The sequence below is a fragment of the Saccostrea echinata genome, unplaced genomic scaffold (assembly GCF_033153115.1).
Source record: "Saccostrea echinata isolate AGI-Se365-2 ecotype Australia unplaced genomic scaffold, CSIRO_AGI_Sech_v1 ptg000025l, whole genome shotgun sequence".
Lineage (NCBI taxonomy): Eukaryota > Metazoa > Mollusca > Bivalvia > Ostreida > Ostreidae > Saccostrea > Saccostrea echinata.
This window is the reverse complement of record NW_026889774.1, coordinates 17,468,149-17,492,155: the sequence shown is the minus strand read 5'-3', so window position 1 is coordinate 17,492,155 and position 24,007 is coordinate 17,468,149. Positions and strand designations below refer to the sequence as shown.

General features: G+C 33.8%; 1 pseudogene; it reads left to right on the top strand.

Annotated features, from left to right (window-relative positions):
• Positions 1 to 3,348: 3,348 nt before the first annotated feature.
• LOC133192916 (uncharacterized) lies at positions 3,349 to 8,619 on the top strand (annotated as a pseudogene).
• The last annotated feature ends 15,388 nt before the right edge of the window (positions 8,620 to 24,007 follow it).

The following is a 24,007-nucleotide window of genomic DNA, read 5'->3' as shown; positions in this document are numbered from 1 at the left end:
GGGCCCTACCCTATCCCCTGGGGGTCATGATCTGAACAATTTAGAATATACACTACCCCAGGATACTTCCATATGAGTTTCAGCTTTTCTGGCCCTGTGGTTCTTAAGAAGATTTTTAAAGATTTTTCCATTATATTTCAATATAAAACTTTGATCCTATATTGTGGCCCCACCTAACCCAGGGAGGGGGGGGCATGATTTTTAAAGATTTTTCCTATATATCTCAATGTAAAAATTAGATTCCCTGTTGTGGTCCCAACCTACCCCTGGGTCATGATTTGCACAATTTAGAATTGACACCACCCCAGGATCCTTTCAAATAGGGCCAAATTAAAATCATTGTTTGTTTGGAATTGCCTTCCGCCTCATTGAAAAGACCCCTCATGAAAAAATTTTATTGACCAGAAATAAGAATTTTTTTTTTATTTAACAAATTCTTGGCCTTTAATCACGTGCACTGTCGAAACACTTAATAAGCATTGGATCTGAGCAAAAATTAGCAGATAATGTTTACCCCCCCCCCCCAAAAAAAAAAACAACAACAAACAAACAAAACAAAACAAAAAACAAACAAACAAAACAAAAAACAACAACAACAAGCCAAAGAAAAAAACCAAAACAAAACAAACAAACAAAAACCCCACACAAACAAACAAACAAACAAAAAAAAAAAAAAACCCACAGAAATAAAGGGTTTATTGTTTCTTAAAATTTTTATCAGCAGTTTTTAATTTAACTTCAATTTGGGAAAAAATTCTCTCCCTCCCTCCTGGGCCTGAAACCCTCAGGGCAGCAATTCCAAACAAACAAATTTTTTTCTGGCCCAGTGGTACTGGAGGAATTTTTAATGACCCAACCCTATTTTTGTCTTTTCTTGATTATTTCCCCTTGTAAGGGGGCTTGGACCTTTATTTTAACTCCCCTTCACCCAAGGATGCTTTGTACAAACTTTGGTTGAAATTGGCCCTGTGATTCTTAAGAAGAAGTTGAAAATGTTAAAAGTTTACAGATGGACAGACTGACAGACGACGGACAACGATCGATCAGAAAAGCTCATTTCAACTCAGGGGACGCAGCTAAGTTAAGGACACCAATATTTACGTCAGTCTATGCAGAGGTTAGGGAAAGCTATGACGTCACGTTAAAACAATATACATTGTGTATATGAATCTCTATGAAAAAAATACTATATATTTTTTTTTTTTAAAAACATACTCAAATACTTTCGTTTCTCATTAATATTGTAAAGATAAATGGACTTGCAACTTGTCTTGCCATAATAGCACTTAGCGAATGTAGCTTGATCTCGTTGTACTTACTGAGATGACGTCATTTCTTAGTTTGACATGCAGTTTCTCTGTACTTGAGGCATAGATCAAGCTATTATCGTAGTTCGTAAAAATAAATACGAAACAAGTGTTATCGGACCAAAAAAGGCCATATTCTGAAATATATTAATCCACATTTTATTGTCAAACTAAATTGATAATATGTAGTCTTTATATATAGCCTGCGTAGGGAGCACATTTGTACAGTTAGGTGCTAGCCCCTCAAAAATATCAAGAGTTCAACCATATCCGCTTCACTATAAATTCTGAATTTTTAAACATGTGTAGCTATTATTCCTACTATTTTGAAAAGTGCTGGGAGCTGGTTGTGTTTATTTATTCCATTATGTAACATTATGCCAATGCATATTACATCTGTGTCTGGAGTTCACAGAAAGACGGCTAAAATTTTTACAATTACTGAACAAGAGGAAGTTGCTCCCAGCACTTTTCATTTTGAGAAATTTGTCTCAAAGAAAGCAGAATAAATTTTATGCGAAAAGATACCCGTATATCGTTGAACTTTTACGATCTTTGTAGAAGTACATATATGTTCTAATTTTAAACCTGTCACGTGACAAACAGCTGATGTAAGCGATATCGCTTTGGCCAAACTCAGCAGAGACCTGATATATATACAAGTGTAAACACCCCAATTTACATTTATCATAACTAAAGCTATTAGAAAAAATATTAAGATTGTATTCATTTCTCTGTATATTTTAAGACGTATATTTCATGGGCGTCCTTAACCTAGCTGCGGAGCTAAAAATATCACCAAATTTTCATTATTTCTAAATTATCTCCCCTTGAAACAGTGCATGCCACTTCATTTGAACTTTGAATCTTCTTCACCCAAGGATGCTTCATAAGAAGTTTGGTTGAAATTGGTCCAGCAGTTCTGGAGGAGAAGTCGATAATGTGAAAAGTTTACAGGCGGACAGACGGACGAAATATGATCAACATTGCTCACTTGAACTTTTAGCTCAGGTGAGCTAAAAATGTGAAACAAATGTTGCAAAAAGCATGCTGTGTAATGCCTGATGGACAACAACAAACATAAGTGACAGATATTGATCATATTGAAGACTAAAATAGTTTCTTTCTCAGTAAACTAAGAAGTAATTTACACACTTAAAACTACATTCAATAAAAAACAAGAGGCCAATGGGCCACATTGCTCACCTGAGCACTTTGGCTAGTTCAGTATTTTGTAAGTGGTATCAACCTACCCCTAAAGCATTCATGTTAACCTACTGTAATGAAAAAGAGGAAGATTCAGACCTCAAAAGAGGTAGCATTACGCGCGTTGTTTTACGCATCGATTTAAGAAGATATATATGTAAGTATTGCTTAATTTGACCACTGCAATAATAAAACTCAAATATCAACTGCAATGAAGAAGACAAAAACACTTTTAACATAAATTACAAAAAATTTTCATGCTCATTACTTTGGCTGTGAATGGCTGCTTAATTTAGCCTTTTGAAGAGTGATCTTTAATTGTTGATATAGTCTGGATACAATAGTTCTAAATGTTCAATCAGTTGTCAAACACAGCTAATGATAACATTATTGAAATTTAATAGAATTAAATTATTAGTTATAAACATTATGTACTTTCCTGTCTTACTTTGTCCTTGTATAATTATTGTTACTATTAAGTATGTTATGTAACAAGACACAAATTGTATAATTATTCTGTTGTGGGGTAGCATTTCTAATTAAATGTTTTGGTCAGTATGGAAGATGAAATTAACCAATGAGAATAGAGTACCAGGGGCATTGGAGCTTAGAGGGGGAGTCTGTAATTGTTTCATTTCTTATCTAAGACGCTTGTGTTTGCAGCTATTTTCTTTGTTTGATTTCCTTATTCTACCGATTTATGCTATGTGAAACTTAACAATATGTTGTCACAGTGATATTTAAATAACTTGTGGAATTATTTCGGACATAAATTCGTTTGAAATCGTGTATATTTGTGCATTTTCAAAATACTGTGACTGAGCTGTGCGACGCCATGGGGTCCAAGCTCACAAGATCTGTGCCTTACAGTTATAATCCTGATTTGCCAGAGAATTGGACTTCTACACAATTAAAGGATTCGTTGAAATCTCGCGGGATATCTTTTCTAGCCAATGCACGTAGATCACTGCTCATTCGTATATATCCAGACAGTATTGAAAGTGCGCGATCCCAGAATGCAACGGATCAACACAACAACAGTGGCAGAGACTCTCCGCAATCCCACAATGCAGTGAACCAAAACAGTAATGGCGGCAACCATCAAAAAATGCACTGGTGGATATAGACTCCAAGTTAACGTCGACGGTGCAGTCTTTGCAGCAGAACGTAATAAATCTGACTTCAAGAGTGAATTCGTTGACTCAGGGAGCTGACTTTCAGACGATTTCAAGTGCAGAGAGAACGTCTACGACTTCCACGATAACGAGTCCAACGGAGAACAATTATACCTTGGACTCTGCATTTGCTCGCATTTCTGCATCAGCTGCCGGGTCAGCGGAGCAAATTCCAGAATTACGACGAACAAGAAATGGATTCTCGGCGGAGTCCCTTCCTCTGGAGGAGACGATTTCACCTCAATTTCGGCAGCAAATCATTGCAGGTAAGGACGTCAATTTGGCATCTCTGCTCATTCATACTACACACCTACCGATGAGAAAGATGAAAATAAGAAGCCCGATAAAAGACTATTGCGTTCCCTTACTATTGGCGAATTCATTCAGGCCTTCGGGATATACAAAAACATAATGGGCCAAGCATACCCCCAAAGAAGACAAGAGCTTGATCTGTACGAACCTTATATTATTGATATGGCAACCCGATATCCAGGTAAGGGGTTTTATGAATATCATCGTCAATTCAGCCTCATGGCTGCGTCTCATCTGAAGTTCAACAACATTTTGGTTGACTGGTCAGTACGCAATTACACACTCTTTTGTAACCTGTTTGCTAACACAAAAGCTCAAACCTGTGCCACATGTAACAGTACACTGCATTTTTCTGGATTTTGTCCATTAAACGGTCCTGCTGGAGATAAAAGACATGGAGACATGGACTCGAACATGTCGAATGGAAGGAAAAGGCTGTTCCACGAGGGGAGAAAAATTTGCAATAATGTCAATGGTGCCAGAGGTTGTCATTTACCCAGATGCCGCAATGCACACCTATATATGCATTGAGTGTAAAGGAGAGCATTCAAAACAGAATTGTACATACACAAAAAATCGACATGCTACAAACTCTTTTGTTGGACCACCCTGATCGGCAGTATACATATTATCTACTCAAGTGGCTTAGATTCGGTTTTCATTCGGGGTTTCAGCATCTTCCCAAGAAATCGCATGAATGTAAGAATTTGAGATCAGCTTTATTAAATGCAGACAGTGTTACAGAACTTATACAAAAAGAACTTTCCATGGGTTATTTATATGGGCCATTTTAGGAAATTCCCTTCGAACACTATCGCATTAACCCTATTGGTATAGCAGAGAGCAAATACTCAAAGAAGAAACGTCTCATTGTGGATATGTCAGCACCACACAATGATGAAGACAATCCTAGCCTGGATGATCTCATTGACAAATCAGAATTTTCTTAGTTATGTAACTTTGGACGACGCTATACAACTTATTAAAAGTTATGGAGAAGGAGCATTGCTCATTAAAACAGACATTACTGCTGCTTTCAAGATTATGCCCATAGCATACAATTTATGGCCCTCTCATGAAATCCAGTGAAAGAGACAATATTATTTCTTTAAACGTTTAGTATTTGGTAGCAAATCTAGTCCAAAAATTTTTGACTCCCTTTCGTCAACTGTGTGTTGGATCACAGAACACAAATACAATTTACCGAATGTTCTGCATCTCCTAGATGACTTCTTGGTGGTGGTACCTCCACATTGTGATGCCCGTAGAATTATGGACAAATTTCTTGGTGTCTTTAGAACACTTGGAATCCCGCTTTCAATTAAGAAAACGGAAGGACCAAGCACAGAATTGGAATATCTAGGAATATATTTGGACTCTATTAAAATGGAGGCACGTTTACTCCAAGAAAAATTTAAGCGGATATTAGATATTGTTAACTCATTTAAACTGCGCAAATCATGCATCAAAAAGGATTGCTGAGTTTGTTAGGACATCTTAACCTTAACTTTGCATGCAGAGTGATTCTGCCTAGCCGACCTTTCGTTTCACATCTTATAGCTTTGTCCACCACTGTGGAGCAGCTGCATTATTATGCAAGATTAGATTGATTGATTGATTGTTATTGTTTACACCGAGTAGGCAATATTTCAGCCATATTTCGGCGGTGAAGTTCATGTTCCGGGTTGAAAGTTTTTTTTGGTTTCCCTGGCGGCCCCCAGTGAGCCTACTCGTTTTCGAAAACCAGAGAAACGATCTTTTGCTTGCCAAGGGGGTTGTAATCTACGATGGCCGACAGCGGCCGCCACTTTTGATTCTGAATATTGTCATTTTGTACAGCTTTTTTGTCAATTTTCGTTGACAAATTACAAATAAACTGGTAATGCTATATGTCCATATACAGTTTTTACACTGGAGAAAATCATTAAAATTCTTTCTTGTGATATGAAATGAAGATACATGAAACAGGTTACTTGAAGGTGATAAGCTTAAGGTTCTAGCAGAACAGCAAGGTCGGAGTGATTACAGATTAGTATTGTCTTCTAGATATACTTTCTCGACAGATTGTAGTAATTAATTCATAAAATTCCAGGTTGGTGTACCTGCTGGTTACATCATAGGTAACCAGGATGAAATTTTCCAGGTCTATCAGAAATTTGATTTTGTTCATAATCGGACGTGTCTTTGATGTATGAATTTTGTTTTTTAAACAATGCGCACGAGGAAATGATCACATTAGTTACATGTACCTATATTTTCATTCCCGTGCCACATTGAAAAATAATTGGCCGACCAGGTGGAAGTCTTGAGAGGTTGCGTTGGCCTTTAAAAGTGTTTCAAGCATTTAGTTATTAATTTTATGTATTTAGAGAGCAAATACAGACTCCCACATTTAAGGTTGTCATTTTATTCTTGCTTAAAAACGGGTATATTTCCGTATCTAAAGTTTTGTTTTTGATACATTCCATAAACTTTTGATTGGATGCTCACATGTAGAGCTACTAAATCCTGTTTTTCTACCTCTACATAATAGGTAGAATCAATCTGATGATCGAGATATATCAATTATATTCATGTATATCCATTACAACAAACGTATTACTTTTATTCGCCTTTTTAATTACAATCCCAAGAATATCGTTTAAATGATACAACAAGGTGACAGAATGACGATTTACGTCTAATCTACATGTAGGATTAACTGGGTTACGATATCTCAGACTAATTGAGGGTGAAAATCATTAAAATGCTCCTTATCTCTTTCAAGCCACCTGTTTTATGTATCTTAATTTCATATCACACGAAAGAATTTTAATGTTTTTCGCTGGTGTAAATTGTCAGTGTAAAAAGTGTACATGTACATATAGCATTACCAGTTTAGTTGTAATATGTCAACGAAAATTGACAAAAACGCTGTACAAAATGACAATATTCTTAATCAGAAAGTGGCGGCCGCTGTCGGCCATCGTAGTAATCCTTGACACAGGACACCATTTAACGTCCCATCCGACTTACGTATATGCGAGATAAGACAGCATGTGTAGAGCAGATCTTGCTATGTGGTCAGACTTCTTACATTCTTGGAATGGAGTGTCTTTTTTCATTGACGATAATGTTACAGAAGCAGCTGATATGCAATTATTCACAGATGCTACCCCTACAGCTTTTGGAGGTTTCTACCAAAACAAATAGTTTCAAGGAGAATTTCCTGCGGAGCTTTCAAATGAGACAACATCTATGGCGTTCTTCGAGCTCTATTCTATCATGATGGCTTGTCTTTTATGGGGTCATGCCTGGCGTACGTAGGAAACACATTCTTTTTCACTGCGATAATCAAGCAACGGTTGATATAATAAGGAAAAGTAAAGAGCATCATGAAATTAATGAGAACCATAACATTTCATGCTGCATGCAATCATTATATTATTCATGCCGTACATATCGATGGTGTCAAAATACTAAAGCCGATTCTTTGTCTCGATTCCAGATGAAGAAATTCCGCGCACTTGCACCAAAAGCCGATTTGACACCAACTCCTTGCCTACATCATTCAGAGTTACTGAAGAACTAAAAGATCAACTCCAGCATTTGTGGGACTCATCTTTATGCAGTTCAACCAGACGAACTTACAGCTCAGCTTTACTTTGTTTCTGTCCTTTGTATGCATCATTGGAACCGTGTTCCATTCTACTTATCTATATATACCTTTGGTAAACGAGAGCTTGTTAGTGCACTTTGTCACTCATTGTAAATCTGTTTTGAAACTAAAATATGACACTATTAAGTTGTATTTAGCTGGTATTAGGTATTATTATATACGAGCAGGTCATGGTGGTATTTTGGCTGGATGTGATCAGCTTCATTATGTATTACGTGGTGTAAAAAGATCTCAAAACAATGTTATTACCAACAAGCGCCTACCAATTACACTTAATATTTTGAAGCAATTGTGGCAGGTACTAGACAAGGGGGCCTTTTCTCCCTTTCGAGATCTTATGTTAAAATGTGTGTTTTCTTGTGCATATTTTGGGTGTCTTAGATGTGGAGAAATTACTTGTCATTTTTTACAAATTACTGATGTCAGCTTTGGAAATGATTTTTATGTATTAAAGGTGAGAACTTCAAAAACGGATCCATTTTCTAGAGGTGTAAATATTACAATTTATAAAAATGATGTATTTAAGACTGTACACACCATGCGTTTATATCTCCAGGTTAGAAAATCGTTATCATGCTATCCTTGGTCACTTTTGTTTATCGTTGATGAATTTAATCATATACCCATGCTTAGAGATACTTTTATACAGAGACTGAGATCTTTACTTGTGAAAATTGGCCTGAATGATACAAACTATGCAGGTCACTCCTTCAGAATAGGTGCTGCCACATCTGCTGCTGCAGCAGGTGTTGAAGACCACATTATCAAAGACCTGGTATCACACCCCCGCTTTAGATGCGTGTGCTTGTCGCAAAGCCACTGGGGTGGACTATTGGTAATGAAGATAAAGCCGCCTTACGATTTGCAGACCTTTATTTCTCGTTGGGTCGGACAGTATCAAGGACAGCGTCCCGATTCCAACTCCCCGAATGTTAACAAAAATTTGTATTTAAAGACATGACTGATAATTGACAAACTTGAGTAACATATGGCATGAGTTATTTGATTTACAAGTAGAGTTAAAGATTATATCTTTAAATACACAATAATTAAGTAATTCAAAGCACAGTCCATCTGGTCATATCACTCATGGCTAATTAAGATAATTAAACATTTAGATAAATCTGACGGATTGAAGCAATTATGACAACTCATTAAATTAATAACAGATGTGTAGAATTTGAAAGAGACAATATTCAAAGTAAAAATTGTTAAAATGACCAAAGGTAAATTTTCATCTGTGACAATACCCCCTTGCCCCAGTAAAACACGGCCTCGTGTTTTGATTCGGTACACTTAATCTGTGTCCATTTGAATTAATATGATTTCAGTAATAAATGTTCTGTAGATCAGGGTTTTGACTGTTATTTTGAATTTTGATAGATTGATTATAAGCCTCATTTTCAAGATCGCGAATTCGTTGCACATATAATTCCTGGTTTTTCACAAGTTGGATATTTTCGCTTTTCAAAGACAGAATGGTATTGTCCCTTTCCTGAAGTTTCAATCTGTTTTCTCTCCATTCTTCTTGGACACTAGCACTTATCGAATCTACTAATTGTTTGTGAGAAGGGTTTTCAATCCGCAGAGTATGTACTTCATGTTGTAACCTCGAAATAGTAAGTTTATCTTCAGCGGTATTGCAATTTGATGTTTGAGATTAAGATGGCTGTCTCGTTAAAAGTTGATTAAAATTTTCTTCCAGGTTATTAATCACATTAACTGCTTCAGTATATCTTACTTCCATCTCCTTCACTTTGATACGTAATTGTTGAAGTTCCGTTTTAAGTGCATGCTGTATATTTAGGGTGTCCTGGAACGCTGCATTTCTCAAATTATAGAATGGCAATTCGCGGAGGTGAGATTTGGTTTCAATGTATTTTTCCATACGAACTTTGTCTCTGGACTTTCGTATACCGGAAGGTTGCTCTTGGATTGGTGTACTATTATGTGTACTTAGCCTCTGGGACCACAATTAGTACACAATGACATCTGCACTACCGAGAATTCCTTGCATAATATGACAAATCCTGGCTACGCTGTTTTTATTTTTTGCCTATGTACTTTAATTCCCTGTTGTGGTTTCACCTTCAACCCAATGGCCATTATTTGATATATCAGGAAGCTATCACATCATCTTTTTCTTAAGATTTATGCAAATATAAATGACCCCACCCTATTTTTGGCTTTCCCTGATTATCTCCTCTTGGGAAGGAGCTTGGTCACTTATTTGAATGAACTTGAAATATGCCCCTTTACTAAAGGGTATTCAGTGTCAAGCATGGTCCAATGGTAATTTCAGTAAAAAAGATGAAAATGCAGAAGTGTTTAAGATGATGAAAACAACAACACAATTTTTTTAACAGAAAAACCCATTAAGTACAGCTATGGTTAATGCCCCTTTAAAAATTTCTCCTTCAATAGTTCCATAAATACACTACTGAAAGCACTTACAGGAGAAATCCAATGAAAAATCTATTTTATTTCCCCCCTCTGCTGATATCATTCATGATCAACCTCTTAATTCACATCAGATTGAACTAAAGTCAATGTTTATTTAGACTAAAAAAATGATTCAACAAAAATTAATTTGACCAATTCATTAAAAACATCCTTAAAGTTCAGCCTACCCCCCCCCCCCCCCCCCCCCCCGTTTTTGTTTTTGTTTTTGTTTTTGTTTTTGTTTTTGAATAAATGAAAAAAATATAATTTGAACCTTTTGTAAAATTTTCAATTTTCTTAAGGAGGAGGTGTCTTTAAAGTGCATGAATAATGCTTCAACTTTTGACAACTACTTCTTAAGAAAATAAATAAAATCAAAAAATAAAAATAAAATAAAATGTTCTTCCAAGTCCCCAATTTTAACTTTGAAAATCTTATAAGAACCAAAAATAAAATTTTAGTGGCTACTTATTCTTGCAAGTTCCATTTCCTAATAGCACAAAAATACAAAAAGAATTTTCATAATTTTTCAAAAGTCATTATATCAGATCATTTAATATTCAGTTTATACACACATGAGGCTCAAAAACAACACAAGAAGTCCAAGCAAGTCCAAGTTTTGCCTGTGATTTGGGCACATACATGTATTAACTGTCTATATCATCCAAAAAATACATAACACATGCAATCCTCCATTCCTTCAGATTCAGTTCTGGGGATTACCGGTATGTGGTTATTAGACAGATATCTGATTTGGAACATGGTAAAACAAGATTAAACTTTAATAATGGTTCTGATCAAGATATGTTTCCTCCAGTGGCTTCTTTAAAGGAACAGGGTGTCATCTTCAACTATCTATAATAGCTGTAAAAATAACAAAAGTTTATGTATTACTACTGAATAAGTGATACAGTAGTACATGATTAACACACATGTACATCCTATCTTCTGTAAAGGTTGCATTTAGAGTAGTTTAACACACATCAACATCCTATCTTCTGCAAAGGTTGCATTTATGATATATGCATATAATTTCCACCATGCTAGTCAATGTTAATAATTACATGTAGCATGAACCAGTTACATATATGTAGAGAAGGGAACAATTCAGATATATGAACAAGCTGCAAAATATATATAGGAGTTCTGGATTCTGGAGTGGGGGTGGGGTCAATTTTCATAGACAAACATCACTTAATTCCTCCTTCATACATGTATGTATGACTCTTTTGACCAAATAATGAGGTCTGGTTTCCTGAAGATGGAGGGGTGGTATGATAATTTTATTGATTACTTTATTATATACATTTTATAAACTTGGGAGCTGTACCCAATAATTCATTTTTTTTCAATTCATAAGTTTTATTCACACTTTACATATAATTATATTTAAAACACTCAGACATATTGATTTATAAACTACCTACACATTTTCTATCATACTTCCTTTCATATACATTCAACAGCCTCAACATGTTGATATGTTTGTTGCATTGATTGTTTGGAGGATGCAGGAGAAAAAAAAGATTTGAACAAAGTTTTAGTTTTAATGTGAAATAATATAAACTCTGATTTATAAAAGAGGAAGGGGTGAGTTGAATGACTTTTCTGTGCGGTTAGGGACTTTAGTCTTACATGCACCTGCAGTGTGACCCTATGACCTCTTTATACACTGTATATATTCATAAACATCATAGACATGTCTCTAATCATTTTAAATATCATTATAGCATTTATCTATCCTTAATTGCATTAAGAGTAATCTAACAACTGCAGAATTAAACATTAGTGGTCATATAACAGGTTGCTCACAAGCTGTAGGTACGTTGCATCACTCAGTCAGTCAGTGTTTGTATCAGTCATCATGGGAAAGAGAAATGAATCTGTGAACACCTTCCTAATCTTTAATTTTGCTTTAAAAGGATAAACTTATCAAAAGTTTACCCAAAAATATACATGAAAAAAAGATATTCAACATACCACTATCTGTTTTTGTCCAACTACTCCAAGTTGGAAGTTTTCCTTTTTCTCCCGCAATTCCTCTATTGTTGTCTGTTTCATTCTTTCCGACCTCTTTTGCTAGAGAGCTCTTGCAAGGGAGGTAATCCAATCGTTTTTAACAGTGTTTTACAACGTTTCATTCAGATATTTTTCTTAAAGTCTTTAGTGTCTACCCAATTTTATTTATTTAATTTATTGAACAGAGTATTCTCTTTCTACAGATATATGTATAATTTTCTAAAGTTGTCTGGATTTTGCAAACAACATAGCTCTTCATGCAATATAATTCTATAGGTAAAATCTAATAAAAATCAATTACAAAATAAAGTTTCCATATAAAACAGAAAAATGTATTTCAAAGCACTTTATGACCCACATTATAAAATTATACATGGAGTTTGGATGTAAAATACATGAATTATAACAGGATAAGGCAGTTCAAGTATTTCTGTAATAAAATATAGCAAATGCCATGGTTGCCATGGAAACAAGAGGTCATATGCCTGGGTAGGTATATTTTTTTGAAAGACTATTCATATGCATCATGTTCACAAAATTTGAGCTAGAAATGATTTTTTCCACTTTCCATGTTTATATAGCATGAAGCTCAATGCTTAGTGACATGCTCTCTTAAATTGATGTTTACTACAATTTTTGGTAAGAAACTTTTGAAACCATCTCATCATACATATCCTTTGGGGCTTCACTCATTATTTCGTTCATTGGCGTCTATTCCTGGGGAATTCTCGCCCAAGTCTATGTTTGTTTTTTGTTATTAGTAGAGATGTCAACGAATATTCGAGTACTCGAGTATCGATCATACCGAATATCGACTAAAACATTTTTACTCGGTTATTCATTAAAGATTTGCAACTTAATAGTGATTTTAAATTCAAGGTAATAAACTTGGATCCGCCCAATTCCTTTATTAACAGATCAATGTTTTCGTATGTAAAACTCAGTGTAAGACTTAACTGTGCATAGAAAATTATATGTATGTCAAATTATGTTCGGCAAAATATGCCTCCGAAATCTACATTTAAAAGATGTCAGGATGGAAAAAAACTAATAACTTATTAGTAAGGTATATACCACACCTTTTTATTATGCATATTTAATTCATGTACATTGGTAGTTTGTTAAATTTTTAATAGATTTAGATAAGCAGGTAGTGTTCACGTAGAATAAAAGAAGTTTGTTATGCCGGCTGGGATCAGCTCCAGGCATAGTTTGCTCATTCTTGGATGTCTGCTGGGATCAGCCCCGGGCATGGTTTGCTCGTTTTTAGATGCCTGCTGGGATCAGCCCCAGGCATGATTTACTCGTTATGGATGCCTGCTGGGATCAGCCCCGGACATGGCTTACTCGTTCTTGGATGCCTGCTGGGATCAGCCCTGGGCACGGTTACTTGTTCATAGATGCCTGTCGAGATCAGCCCCAGGCATGGTTTGGGTTATACTCCTGGGATCAGCCCGGAGTGCAGTCTTTGTATGTTGGCCAAGGCAGTGTATTACTTTACTACTGGGGACCAGTCTTGATGATAGAGTCAAGCTAGTTTTTTTCCTAGTGATAAGAGTTGATAGGAAGGAATGAGTAGCCCCCAAGACGCCAAACTATTAGATATTGTATTGACTGTGTATGTATAAAACATTATATTGCATCATTGTTTTATATGTAGTTTTATTGATGTTTTGGGTTGTAAGGACCCAGTAAATTCCAAACTGTACTTTTCTGGTTATTTGTTTATAAATTTAGTCTAATTCAGATCTAAAACTAGTTCTTATCTTTCATTAAAAAATTGGATTACCCACGATGAATGAAAACGAAAGTAGAGATGCAAAAAAAGTACTATAAATGAATGCTGATTCCCTTTTTAACTTTACTGAATGATGTCAAAAGTTTTCATCCACTTTTAGAAAACGATATCTCCCTTTTTCTTGGCGGGTATGTCGATGAAAGGATGATGTGCCATACGGCCCCCGGTAAATTGACAAAAAATAAAATATCTAAATTTCATTGTAATTTCTGCATCCACTTAATCACTGATATGTGTACCGTCATGGAATACTACTTTTACCGAAAATTGAAACATAATTTGGAAGATATTTATCTTTATTTTGAGTAGGGGTACCATGTTTACATTCAATTCCCATTGAATTTTGGCCACGCCCCATTCTTTGAAGCCCCTAAAATATACGAGCGCAAGTAGGTACATTTTCTCCTTTGGATGGTCGCTGTATTTAATTGAAATCTACCTATATGTGAAAGGATAAAATTGTACCTAACTGCGCTCAAATGTTGTGTTTAAAACATTCTAAAATCTGGCTGGTCTTCCCCATTATGAACAGATCGACGAAATAATTTTTCTGACGTAAGAACAAATTTATATGCTTTATCGAGGCACCGGCGTGACTCTCTAACAAATGAGTTGTATTACGAGTGAGTACTACAAAATATCTAAGGAAATCTAATGCTTGGAAAAAAGGCATACTTTTTTTTCTTGTTTTCCAGTAAACATTTTTTTTATTCATTTGAGTCACAGATTAGACACGAACTTACATTTTCCGTGCTCATAATTAGAAACAATTTTTTTTTTTTTATAAATATACATTGTATAATTTCATAGTTTTGTTAAGCGTCGTTGGGCAATTGGCTACACGTATTCCCGAGAATCAGTGAATACACGTTTCATTGTGAATTTCTCGACCCAAAACGGTAAACACTGAGGTTTCATACGTATTATCATGTATAATCAAAGAACTGTAAGTACTGATAGACGGTGGCATGAATGATTTTGTTTGTTTAACGTACACCTCGAGAATTTTTCACTCATATTGAGACATCACTATTGCCGTTGGTGGGCTGCAATTTAGATCTATATTCAGCACTCCAGGCCATTGAGTGGTGAGGGATCTTTTTCTGTCCAGCACTTACTGCGACACAGGACATCGGTTTAACTGTCTCCACGTCCTGCAGTGGGATTCGAACCCGCTATGTAAGGATCGACTCCTTCATGTTTGTGACTCTAGAGCAAACGCTAACCACTGCGCCACACGGCGACTGGCATTGAATGAGATAAAATCTGTGTAAAATGATATGACGGAAATTATGAAAGTTTATGCAATTTTTCACGATGCATGTTTTTTAATAAGTAAATTTAATAAGTAAATTTATATTTCCGTAGTATAATGAGGACATGTATTAATTGGAGTTGTTAATTTATTGCATGAAATTTTCTACATTAGGTTTATTATAGAATAAGGATTCAATATAAAAAAAACTATCCTTAAATGCCAGAAACGAAACTTTGATCATTTCAGTTTTTTTATACATGTTCTATTGTGGTGTACAGTCATAATTGCAAATCTAATCAAAGTACTGAGACAGTACTGAAAGACAGGGTCAAAAATAAACTTCATGCTAGATTTCTCAAATTTCATTACTGCATTGTCAAAATTTTTTATAGGGTTTTGATACCAACTTAATTTTTTTTAATTAATATACCAAAAAAAAAAATGTTAAAGATATAGCTTCACTTTTTCATTTACTCTGTAGTAGAAAATTCAGTAATTACGAAGTCAAGAAACCTTTTTGAATTATCCGAATTTCAGCGGGTCCGAATTTATAATATATATTTCCGAAAGTAAACAATCGATGATGCGTTACGCAGTCGTAATACTATGCAGGCGAGTAGTTTGTTTACAAGTGTGATTTACAATTAATTTTTTCACGTTTGAAGTTTTCAAAATGCTTCATTAATTTGAGTAAGCAAAACTTCATATCACTCTCCTCAGTTTTATCCAGAGTGTTTGTATTTTGATCAAATAATTTCTGCGTAGATTTGATTCATGTGTTCTACGCAAGGCTTCCGTTTTGAGGCCTCGACTGACATTAAACTAATAGACGGGGTCACGTGACCCCGTCTAAAAATGAAAACTTATTTAAGGATGATGGACAGATTGAAATTATATATTCAAATAATGGATTTTGGGATGTTTTAGTATTTCCCCCCATAAATTAATGCTTAAAACATGTCAAAACCAGTTTACCCTAAATGTTAAATCATAAGGGAATCAAGGTTCCTAATATACTCATGTTGTAACCAAACATTTTTATTCTAATATGCATGTTTTACAAAAATGTGCAATGAAATCGTGGTGCTTTGAAATTTGACTTTATAATTTTAAGTCTTTACTCAGTGATCAATAATCAAATTTTGCACCCCCCCCCCAAAAAAAAGAAAATATGAACAATTTTTCGTAACTTGTTGGAAAAGTTTTTGAAATTTTGAGTAGACTTGAACCCACAATATTTTTTAACAAAAACTTACTTTTTATAAAGTATATGGTAAAAAGGGAAATGATGAATCACTTTTGGTCATGTACTGTAGATTGTGCGACATAAATCGTATGCTGAAAGATAATGAAATAGACTTTATCCTTGGATTTCCATCTTTGCCAAATTCCCTGGCTGTAATTAACTTAGGCCTATTTCTAAAAGCTTGAAAGACTTCAGGAATTGTACAAAAGTATTACTTCTTTGTTTGATATATATACTGTTACAAAAGAAAAAAAAGAAGAACAGAAAAACAAAATATTTGTCAGCCTCTATTTTTCCATCGTGTCAAGCCACGGTTCGGAGTCCGCAAATACATGTAGCTCTCTTCAAAATGGGAGAAGATTGTATATTTTGGCCGTGGTTTGTGACAATGCTATTTTCCATACGTAATCTTAATATGCACTGACCCTGCTTATTGCTGCTAGTCATTGTGCAATACGAAATTTAATTTGTGAACACACGCAGGAGAATACTGACCTAAATTAAGCCTGAATTCGCAAGGAAATCCTAATATTTCATGCACGTGTATTTTAGTACCTTTTTTCTTACACTTTTTAAAGGGTAAAACATGATTGCACTTGTGTACATAACGTGGCCCCCGGTAAATTGCGCAAAAATAAAGTACAGAAAATAGCCCCATGAGATGAACAATGCGATTCTTCTATGTCTAAATCGCAACTTTGTGAAATTACAGGAATTAAAAGTCCATAAAAGTAAAAAAAAACCGAAGCTGTGTTTTGTAAGAGGGGTCACTGCAATTCACGAATCTCCATTATTATTCAAAGGTATTCCGATTTTTAAAGCCGTAATACATGGTGAGCGCATTGTTGCCCAAATTTCTCAAAAGGACAGAAGGTGTATAGCTGTTGGAAATTCATCATATTTAAAGGAGAATTTTGGGCAAGCCTGCGTTCGGGGTAAACTTTTTGAAAAAAGGTACAAAACAGCGACCGTTTCCTTCACTATTCACAGGTATTTACATGTCATTGACCTTATGACCTGTTAAATATTCCAATTTATCACGTGATTTGTAGACTCGGGTAACTTTGTGAATAAAAAAAATCAATAAATCACGTGCCTTTAACTCCGATGAGCAATTCAGACCGTTACATTTTCAATTGATCAACATCGAATTATTTTTTTTTCTGCCCAGTATTTTTAGTAGTGCCAAATGTTGCTAAATTCATTATTTTGTAAGTAAAGAACTGCGAACGATAGTATTGTTCTCCCGCCTACCTTCAAGTCAATTTTCAAAAGTTTATATATTTGAATGATTTTTCATATTTATATAGATATTCATATGAATTTTCATTAAACATGACTTATTTGGGAAAACGAAGAGAGATAACTCTATAATTTTGGCAAAACTTGTGTTTTTCACTATAGAAATCAATGGAAAACGGAAAATATTTTTAAAACATCTCTCCCCCCCCCCCCCGTGAAACAAAAATTCCTTTTTACAGGTACATGTAATATGGATTGTTATTTCACAAATTCATACCAAAGTTTTTTGTGTTTCACGGGGGAACATATGTTTACAGACAAAAAATGACAAAAATGCTCACTTTTTCACCAATTTCGAAGGCGTTTACAATTTAAACGTTGTATATTATCAATTACATATGTTTAATTTTATATGCGTAAATCATAAGGAAAGATTTAAAGAACATTTATCCATATCCAAGAATATTTTAAAATATGCTGATGCTTTCAAGCCTGATTTTAATGGAAAACAACGTCTACCCCCCCCCCCCCCCTTATAAAAAGAGCTGGAATTAAGAGTAATTTACTATTAAACACTGGTATTAAAATTATTAATCAATTACCATTGAACTCTTCTTTGCATTCAACAAAGATTTTTTGGACAAATTACCATTAGTATTGAATTAAATGGGTGTAAAATGTAGGCGGGAATGGGGAGTTAGCGTGTGTTGTTCTTTAACATTTTTGAATATTTCCGAACCGGTATTATTCTCTGTAATTTTGCTTATTTATCTCTGTAATTTTGCTTACTAGTATTTTTCTTCTTTTTTTTTTAAATTTTTCTCCCCACCCCTTCTTTTTGGTACATTTTCTACATTTTTGCTTTGTTTATTTTATATCAATTATGAATTTACGTTGACCTTAAGCTTGATGTAGGGAGAGGGCTAAAATAGGCTGACCCTTCTACTAAATTCCATTTACTTTTCTTAACAAAATATTCTTTAAATCAAAACATACATCTATATTGATTTCAAAAGAGTTTAATTATATACTTTTCAATGGAGTTCTTTAGGTATGTATAAAATTCCTTTTTTGGTAAAACCCAGGCCCGTAGGAAGCAATTTTCGTTTTTGGGGCACAACCATACATTTTCAGTTGAGGGCACTACCAACTACCAAAAATTCCTTTTACCAGCCAAAAAAAGGGGGGCATCAGACGTATTTATTGAAGGGGCACAAGTGTATGGTAGCTATTTTTTCTATAGTGTTCTTTATATCGGCAAAATTATGGGGGGGGGGGGGGGGCTCCGTGCCCTCTTCCCCCCCTCCCGGTTCCTATGGTCATGAAACCGATAATAATAGTGGCACGATGGATATTAATATTGTTCAGGTATTAGGTCCATATTTGAAGACAGAAAAAATAATGATGCTTCCATTCATAAGAAATATTTGACAGATGAGGGTAATGGAATTTTAAATCGGGCAAAATGTAATGACATTTTAGTTTTAGCCCTTGGATTTAGGGGTTCGCTTGGGGGGCTCAATGAGTTTAAAAGCCATAGTCTACATCTTAGCAATAGCATCATTCCTCAAAATGTTTTGATTGTAAAAATATAGGTACACGCGGGGTAGAAGTACGTATAGATTGTTTAACACTGCAAAGCTTACTGGGACAAAAAAAAAAACAAAACAAAAAACAAAACAAAAAACAAAACAAAAAAAACAAGCACACATACAATTAATAAAATTGTCTTAGTGATTAAATATCACTACAGCATCGCAAAAAAATGTTTTTTGTTATTCCGTACACCAGTATTTATTGTACTTAAGTACTGAGAGAGAGAGAGAGAGAGAGAAGGGTTTATATAATTTTAAAAATTCAATACATGTTTACATGTACAAGTAAGCCTGTTTTATTTATTGTTGATTTTCCAAGTATACGCCACGTAAATTGCGATTGCAACTTACCCTATTTAAACTAAAAATAATTTCGAAACAAAAGTAACCTGTCATTCACCGGTTTCTTTTTTAAGTAACTGCTTCTAGATTTTGTTTATTTAAAATATGACTTCAAGGATCTACCAGTACCTATCAAAAATGGGGAAAAATTCTGGATTTAGGGAGGGAGTGCACGTACATCTTTAAGATTGTCTCCCGCAACCCTCTTTCCGAAAAAAAAAAACCAAAAAAAAAAACAAAAACAAAAAACTGGCGTAATCCTTGGTCTTTGTGTTTACTTTTGTGCATTTTTTTTTTATCATATCATGCTGAAGCCATTATATAACTGGCAATCGATCGATGAAATGCCCCGCCTACTTCGAATATTAATGAGACACAATTAAAACCCAGCTCGGACAAGCGCTACATTCCGGAATTAACACCCACTAGTGGACATTTCTAACTACCTTTAATAAGACTAAACCGCCGTTTTCAATGTAATTTTTTGCAAGTAATGTACCACACAGATAACAAAATATGGGTTAGGTGTAAAATAATTAAGATTTGAGTTAATTAGATGATGTTAGAGGGATCCAAAAAAAGAGGCCACGGCAATATGCTTTAGTGGAAACATTCTTTTATTCGAGGCACGATAGGATTTTCAAATACGAGTGAAATATATTGTTAATTTTTGTCCATCACAGTCTTTTTAATTATAACTTTGATAAGTTAGCATTCGTTCAGTAGTTTTTGTGTCCGAGATAATTAGGCAATGGCTTATTATTATTATTATTATTTTTTTAGATAGAATCGTAATAAACTTTGCAAATTTTATGGCATCGTATCTGCCTCCAACAACTCTTATTAACTGATTATCGATAAGATGGCGTGATCTTTTTTTATCTTTCCGGAAATATATATATATATATATATATATATATATATATATATATATATATATATATATATATATATATATATATATATATATATATATATATTTCTAATATATTATCGTCAACAGATATAGGAAATTCAAACAATCAAAGGACATCGTAAAATTACAGTTAACCTTAAAAGTTTTACTGTATAAAAATTCCACAAAACGTCTCAAATAAAACATTTATAAAACATCCAATTCCGGAACAAGGAATGTGCAGTCCTCGAATCATATTGTACTTTTGGAATTTGAGAAATTTGGAGATCGACGCTTTCCTAGCATGGAGTATCTCATAATTAGGGAGTATCAAATTGAGAACGTCTCGTAATTACCGCTTGTCGCAAACATGTAGAACAGTGGGACGGACAACTTCGGAATGGACATTTTTCCGAACTTGCACACCCTTTTCCTTTAAAGCTATTATCTTAGGATTTTTTTTAAATGGTGGGGTTTTTATATTTAAATTGATTTATGAAATAAAAAATCCAACATTTTTAGCTAGTTTTTGAGATATTAAGTGGCAAAGATAAAAATCCCATGGGGAAACATGTACTTAAAATTACCCCATGAAAAACCCCACAAAAATCCCATGGGGTTTAAAATTTTCCCCATGGGGGAAATAAACCCATATAATCTTTCGTGGGGTTTTTAAACCCATATATGACTAAAATTTACATGTGGGTTTTTTCCCCCCACTTTTTTGTTACTTAGGGTAAAAAAAACCATGTAATCTTCATTATATATCTTTGATTTCATGAGAATTGGAATGGAGACATTAATCATTGTTTTGTCTTATTTTCAAACTTATTTCCAAGATATAATAATTTCAGACATGTCTGCTCCTCATTTTTTTTTTCAATATTTTTGAAACCTTGTTAGTATAGCAAAATCATTTGTTCTTAGAGATAACAAATTCTGTTTATTAATTAATTCATAAATTATCTTGGTATGTCCCACTTCCCTTGGATCCCCAACTCATAAGAAGAGACCGTTGAATCCACCAATAAATTCTTTGAATCTATGTATGATTCATGTTATATAGATATATTTTCTATATGACTTATTCATATAAAGAATAAACTTTCTTATCTCCCATACAGAAAAGTACCATTGCTATATATATTTCAATATTTATTTCATATTTCTTTTTTTCCTTCAAATTTCTCCTTGGATCCCCAAATAAACTGGATCCTTGGATCCATCACTTAATTCTATGGAGCTATTTAACTCATTCATGTTAAGCTTAAGTTATGTACGTGTACTTGATATCATTTTGTTGAAATAAAAAAATAATTTATATTATCAGATAAAGGTATGTTCCTCTCACTTTCAATCAACAGCCTGAACATAAAACATTTATTCTTGAGACCTGATTAACATATTAAAATCATTTACTTTAAAATAAATATACTTTTAATATCTCAAACTTTATAATTCATAAAATATTCCCCACTCCCCTTGGATCCCCCTCTCAAAAGATTAGACTCCTGGATCCACCACAAAATTCTCTGGATCTATGTTTGAACATTTTTTTCTTCAAATTAAATCAATACATATGTGATTAGATAAAGTTCTTCTTCCTTTGGATCCACAACTTAATTAAAATTTAATTGATCCCTATTATTTGTTATCAAATTGTAAACACATGTTATATCTTTGTTTTCAAATATAAGGATGTGCAAATGCTGTTTATAAATTAATTAAAAAGTTATGTCCCATTCCCCTTGGATCCCCCACTTAAAAGAATAGACCCTTGGATCTACCACTAAATTCTTTGAATCTATATATAATTCAAACCTATATAAAATATATGACTCGATCATTCATATAAAGGATAAATTTTCTTATCTCCCATACAGAAGAGTTACATAGCTATATTTCAAATTTTCTTTCATGAATATCTCTTTCTTTTTTTTTAAATTGATAAAATATTCCCCACTCCCCTTGGATCCCTCATTCAAAAACCTGGATCCTATGATCCATCACTTAATTCTTTGGATCCATATAACTCATGCACTTATATTGAGCTTAAAGTTATGTAACTTTGACATTTTGTTTAAAACAAAACTTCATATTATAAGATAAAGCTACATTCCTCTCCCTTTCGATAAAGAGCCATGAACATTAGACATGCCTGATGTTCTCAATTATTCATAGGTTTAACATATATATCAAAAATCATTTACTCTTAAATATAAAATACTTTTAATATCTCAAACTTTTTAATACATAATATATTTCCCACTCCCCTTGGATCCCCCTCTCAAAAAATTAGACCCTTGGATCCACCACAAAATTCTCTGGATCTATATTTGAATATTTTTTCTTCAAATTAAATCAATACATACATTGTATGTGATTAGAAAAAGTTCCTCTTCCTTTGGATCCACAACTTAAGATTTTTATCCCTAATACCTGTTATTAAATTGTAAACACATGTAATGTATTTTTGATTTTAAATATTATAAGGAAATAAAATTAGAAATTTAAAAAAGGCAGATGAAAGAATTCATTATCATGTACTCTCATTAATTCCAGCATCTACACTTGTTCGTTATGCACTAACAATAGCATAAAATTTGAGAGCAGTATAAAAAAAATTAGGTTAACTTAAAAATCACATCTAAGCCAACAGCATTGATTCAGTTGTTTCCTTGGAACCAGCACCTAAATGAGTGTATGTTGAAAATGGCAGCAGAAGAAATCAAGGGTTAAACAAAACAATTTGTAAAAAAAAAAAAAAAAAAAAAAGATTAATTTCTGGTTCTGTCAGTGGAGATGTTCATACATGTACAGCCTACTAATAATCCTTCCATTTACATCTCCACCTGATAATATTTTATTAATGCTAACTTTTTCAAACAATTTATATTATTAAAAAAAAATTAAATAAAATTAAATCTGCTATCAAAAACTGGATCACTCACAATTACCCAGACTGTTCACAAGTATAATCTGATTGTATGATATAGGTTCTCCTTTCAATGTAAAGAATTAACTTCTGTAAAAAATTTGAAAATTGTTTGACTTATCGTGTAAAAACAAAGTGTTGATGGATGGACAATGTGATTCTAATTGTTTTCCCGCATTCCATGAAAGGCCCTAAATATCACAAAATAATAAGTATACTACTTCAAAGAAATTAAGGCATATTGACTGAATGCAGTTAAGAGGGCTGGGTGGTTGTGGCCATTTTCAGACTACATTGATCTCTTTTAGAAGAAGAGCTCCATATAAAGATATACAAAAATGATCAAATTTTAAAACTAAAATGTATGAAATTTTTGTTTGCCAAATGATAGTTGACAGCTTAAGATATCATATCTAAAAAAAATTAAGTTATATATCTGATGGTCAATTTGTCGACCCCCCAGCCTCCTTAAAAAGTATAGCTGCATGATCAGTTGCTTGATTTCTGAAACTTTTGAGGGTTTGAGATAATGAAGATGACAATCATATCTTTAATTCCAAAAATTGTATGTATTAAT